Raw genomic sequence first — 5,884 nt, forward strand, 5'->3', positions numbered from 1 at the left:
GAATCTGCCTCTCACAAGAATTAATGGAGAATACATAATCCATGCAAAAGTGTATATCAGCTTTTACCAAACACTATTGGCGATTTCACCAGTCAGCTGGTGGAAACAAGTTAAGGCCTCCCAAGTGAGGACAGCGACCGTTGGTAGAAGTGCCTACTGAAGGGAAAACAGCTTCCTTCTCCCACATGGGGTCTCAGAAAACTAGAGACAAGGCATGTTATTATGTTTAATGTGAGGAGGAATTTTTACTTTCTCTGTTGATCCTAGGTTGGAGGAAGAGCAAGGAAACAGGGCAGGTGACAGCCCAGGGGATGGTCAGCCATTGTGGTTGACACCTGTGGTTTCTGAGACAACTTCCCTGGGTAGCTTTTCCTGAGATTGTAGGTCAAATGTCCACTGCCATTATCATTAGGATTTTAGGGCAAAAGCTTGGGTATCTGGTAGGTCCACCGAGGCTTGGCCACCCATCCACAATTGGCCTAGATAGGAAATAGAAAAAAAGCAGAACATGAGATTTATTCATGTGACCACATGGGAAAGAATGACAGACAGAAGTGGCTAGTCACTCCCCAAGGTTACTTTGAGGTGCCGACAAAAGGCTTAGGTCAGAACAGAGAGAAAGAGCCATGCATAATTAAGCATCCAAGCCCAGGTGTGGCCTAATGACTGTGTAATTTCACAGTTCTTTCCCTAGAGGGCAGCAGGTTTCAGCCTGACCATTCTTTCAATAGGAGTGCTGAGAAAAATTTAAATTTGGGGGCGTCCAGTTGCAACAGTCTAGCAGCTGACTCTACACACACACACACACACACACACACACACACACACACACACACACACACACACTTCAATATATATATATATATATATATATATATATATATATATATATATATATATATATATATATATATTAAAAGCGGAAGATTCAGCTCTCCTAAAGAAACATGTGAATGTGTTGGCAATAGGTATGTTAACAATGTCACCCCAGGAATGAGGTGACACACCGCACTGCAGAAGGTGTGTTTGCATAGTCACCAAAGAAGCCTGTCTCTTCATTTAGCCCACATGTCTCGACTTCTGGTACAACTTCCTTCTGTGCACACTGATGTGGACCAATATCCATTAACGTGTTGGCTCCATCAGGTGGAAGTGAAAGGGTTACATAGCATCAGTTTGTACAAAGGTCAAAGGGTCAAATAACATCAGTTTGTACCAGTGTACAAAATGTTTCAAGTAGGAAACTGAAGCAATTCCAAAAATGATTCCATATTTTCACCCTAGTGACAGAACCTGGGTAAAAATGTTTACAGCTTATGTCGACAGTAAAATACCAGACATAATTTTGTCAGTAGTTCTATAAATTCAGTTAGAAAGTTCAAATTTATTTTGGGTATAGCACTGTGGTAAACACAATGTTCTTAATAAATTAAGAAAAACTACAGATCAGAAACAGTCCATGATATAAACATGATTCCAAATTGTGTTTAAATAAGTTAAAAATGTTATCAACAGAAGTAGTTGTCAAGTTTAACACACATTTATATATACTAGGTGTAGGCAACAAAACTGCATTTTTTAAAGCCTGGCATGGTGGTGCACGCCTTTAATCCTAGCACTAGGGAGGCAGAGGTAGTGGATCGCTGTGAGTTCAAGGCCAGCCTGGTCTACAAAGTGAGTCCAGGACAGCCAAGGCTACACAAAGAAACCATGTCTCAAAAAAAAAAACAAAAAAAAATTAAAAACTTAAAAAATAAAAGATAAAACTGCATTTAAAAGTCTGATTTATTATTATTCTATGTGTATGGGTGCTTTGTCTGCACTACGTCTGTGCACTGTGTGCATGCAATACTACAAGAGGCCAGAAGAGGGTGACAGATGCCCTGGGCCTGGATTTGCCGAGGGCTGTGAGTTGCCGTGTGGGTCCTGCGGAAGACCAGTCAGTGCACTTAACCACAGAGCCATCTCTCTAGACCCAAATGTTCTGCTTTTTGTACCAAAGCCAGTGCCAAGGAGAACGACCTCTGCAGGTTTAAGTAGAGTGTTATTTGTCACTTACCATCAAGTGAATTCGGCCCTTTGAGAGCTTTGTATGTTGTCTTAGGCGTTGCACGATGGTATTTACTTTTTTGGAAGCAACTATAACCAATTCTCTAAGTTTTGGATGCACTTTGCTCAAAATTTTGCTACTCTAGGTAAGAAGTACAGTGCTAAAACTTCAGTTTTTGAGACTTGTAGTGAATTGAAATCCATGAAAATAAACTTTCAAATAGGGTGGTATTTAATTTTATGCCTTCAAATGAAGGAAAGAACTGAAAACAAAAAACAAAAAACAAAATAAAAAACGATGAGGTCCCAACAACAGAGATGTAATCTTGAAATTCTCAGACTTTTCTAAACTTGTCAAAGCGTCTGTGATAGAGTTCCTATTTTTGATTGAGTAAATTTTAGTCCAGCACAGTGGACTAATTTTGTGTAAAATTTAGCCCATTAATTTAGTAAAATTAATAAACAAGAATGGAAGCCAAAGTCTTTTGGAACTGTTATGTAACTGTGTTCACAATAGCCAAAAGATTGCAATGACTTACATGTCCATTAGCAGCTGAATGGATAAGCAACCTAAACCAACCATTATTCAGCCTTTTAAAGGAGGGAAGTTCTGACATGGTACAAAGTGGATGAACCATGAAAACATTAGGTGACATAAGTCAGTCATAAGAAGACAAACACTGTGGGCTAAAGAGATGGCCCAATGGGTAAAAGCACTTGGACCCACACGGTGGCTATAATTCATCTATAATTCCAGTGGCTCTGGCGCCCTCTTTGGCCATCTTGGGCACTGCATGCACATGGTGCATATGCATACATGCAGGCAAACACACTCATACACAAAAAATAAAAATAGAAAGACAAACACTATGTTTCTGCTTATACGAGATAACTAAACTAGAAAAATCACAAAGGCAAAGGGGGGAAAGAGTCAGGGACTGGTGCAGCAGAGAGCAGGGAGGTGGTGTTGAATAGAGAGAGTTGGCTGAGTTTTGCAAGAGAAATGCCTTCTGGAGCTCCGCTGCAAAACGTTTGAGTTTGCTGATGAGCCATAAACATAAAAGTGGCAGCAGTGGTGCTTATCTGTACTTTCCTAAGGTTCCCCACTGAGGGACTCTGGCGGGGAGGTATGAGGGACTTCTGCATTTTTTTTTTTTTTGTAACTTCCAATGACTCTATAATTACTAGGGGGGGGTGAGTAATTTACAGAGTTTATACTTGTATTAAAAAATTGCAGACTGGCAAATCAATCACTTGGAGCAAGATAACAGAGGCTTCTGAACACAGATGATAGCCTAGTAGCCACAGCCTGCCCAAGAGAGTAACTTTGATCAGAAAGATTCTCACAAGCTGGGACCCAGCAGGACGGAGCAATCCAAGCAACCATCATTACAAATTGTAAGCCTTGAGAGGAAGTTGAATTAATAAACTCTCCTGTTGGCACAGAGCCTTGGCTATGTCCTTCGGTTGAACGGAGTCCCCTGTGATAATCTCCCTGCATGTCAAATGCCTCATTGCAGAAGAGCGAGCCATAGAATACAGCCAGGAGTCCCTTCAGTTGTCACGTAGTGCATGCCATGAAAGTAGAACCCATAGAATTGCCCGTAGCTGACGCCAACCTCGATGGCAGGTTTTCTCTTACAAATTCCAGGACACAGTTCATACATCTCCTAAGAAGGACATTAGTTTCTGCACTCCCAGTCACAGGCTTCTACACAAGCCCCCAGTCTTTTACAACTGCCAATGCTCCTACTTTAGATAGTCCCCAGGTTTTCCATTTGCCACCTTACTCCCCTACAAGGAGAAGTCCAGTGATAAATTCGAGTTAATGTCTTTCTGCAATTTTCCATAGACATTAATTCTTATTTTTAACATGATATTTGCATTACTTCTTTGATAATTTCATCCATGTGCACAATGTACTTTGGTTATATCAGCTTCCACTCCTCACCCAACTCCTCCCAGATCTCTACCCCCTCCAATCGCCCACCAGCCTCTCACAATCCATGTCTTTGGTTTTTTTTATAACCCACTGAGTCCAATCTGTGCTTTTCATATACTCATTCATGGTGTAAGGCAGCCCACTGGGGCCACACCCTTAAAGAAAGCACTCCCCTCCCCCAAGAAGCCATCAGATGTCAGAAGTTCCTCCACTTGGGGTGCATAAGCCCCTCTCAACCATGCTGGAATTATGAGTGGCCTCATGTTGTGCAGGCCTTGTGTGTGCAGCAACCACAACAACTGAGGTCGCGAGCACAGCAGCCGGGTCATGTTCAGAAGAGTCCTATGGCCCATACCTTCTTCCCTGATCCTCTTCCGCAACAGTCCCAGCAGCGGTTCTCAACATGTGGGTCATGACCCCTTTGGCAAACTTCTACCGCCAAAATTCTTTACATTATGATTCGTTATGAAGTAGCAATGAAAATAATTTTACAGTCGGGGGTCACCGCAACATGACGAACTGTATTAAAGGGTCACAGCATTAGGAAGGTCGAGAGCCACTTTTTTGGAGGAAGAGGTATGGTACAAACATGTCCCATTTGTGGCTGGGCACTCTTGTTCTCTGCTCTGTGAGCGGTTTCGAGTTTCTGCATTAACCACTGTCCACCGCACAAAGACACTTCTTTGATGAGGTATGAGAGCTGCAGTCATCTATTGATAGAAATATATTAATTTAGAGGGTGGCGGGTTGATGGCTATGTCCACTTAGCAAATGAATAGAAGTAAGACCACTCCTAGAACCTTCTCACCACTTGGTTCTTGAGCAGATTTGCAGTACTAGACATGTGTTTCCTCCTGCAGGGCGGGTCTTAAAGATAGCCAGAAAGCTGATGGACACCCCTATAACAGCCATGTTGAAGTTATTCTTATAAAACTGTGTTTGTTTCTCTTAGCTTATTAGTTAACCCGACTGTCTCACAAATAATTGAAACTCTTTTATAATACAAGGCTTCACAACGCAATCTGGGAAGTTTAAGTCTGTTCTTAGCCTTCTCATGCTGTTTTGTCTTACTCCCAGCAAATATCCCAGCAATACCTGCACTTTATAGTTTTCCTCGTCTCCAGCTCCTTCCTCCTGACTTTCCTTGGATCTTCACCCAGGGCTGAATACCGGGTCTCGATGCCCTACTTCCTCTTCTATCTCCTCCTCCCATGTCTGGCAGGAAGTCCAGCCCTATTCTCTCCCTGCTCATCAATTGGCTGTAAGCTGTTTTATTGACATACCCGGGAACAATTGGGGAGCAGTGTTTACATAACATTGAGATATAAGTAAGAATTTAAACTACACACTAACCTTATGCCTACACACCCATGCTGTTATTGTACCTCTGAACCTATCTTGATGTGCTGCTTGTTGTTACTGTAGCTCATGGAGTCCACAGCTGGATGAAGCTGCTAATGACATTTTCTCTCCCAGAAGCCCACACGGCAACTTGTATTCTATGAATGCTAGTCAGCAGGGAGAAAGGGATTAAAAGTGATGTCAGGTTTGTGTCGTTCATCAGGCTCTGATTCAAATACCAAATTCTCCACTGTAAGAATTGCTTCTGGGGCTGGAGAGATGGCTCAGACACTAAGAGCACTGACTGCTCTTCCAGAGGTCCTGAGTTCAATTCCCAGCAACCACATGGTGGCTCACAACCATCTATAATGGGATATAATGCCCTCTTCTGACAAGCAGGCGTACATGCAGGCAGAACAGTGGGTACATAATAAATAAATAAATCTTAAAAAAAAAAAAAAAAAAAGAATTGATCCTGGATGAAATATTCTTAGTTGCCTGGTTCTGAACAGGGTTCTCACTTAAGGCTAGCTTTAAAGGAGAGAAAAGGAA

General features: G+C 42.0%; 1 long non-coding RNA gene across 1 annotated transcript; it reads right to left on the reverse strand.

Moving 5' to 3' along the window:
- Nucleotides 1-213: 213 nt before the first annotated feature.
- On the reverse strand, nucleotides 214-5,186 carry LOC311607941. Its single transcript, XR_014782796.1, has 2 exons — nucleotides 5,087-5,186; nucleotides 214-479 (listed from the first exon to the last, which is right to left on the reverse strand). It is a non-coding gene; the product is annotated as an uncharacterized lncRNA (long non-coding RNA).
- Between the last annotated feature and the right edge of the window lie 698 nt (nucleotides 5,187-5,884).

The sequence above is a fragment of the Acomys minous genome (genome assembly GCF_964271855.1).
Source record: "Acomys minous genome assembly, chromosome: 10".
NCBI classification, from domain to species: Eukaryota; Metazoa; Chordata; class Mammalia; order Rodentia; family Muridae; genus Acomys; species Acomys minous.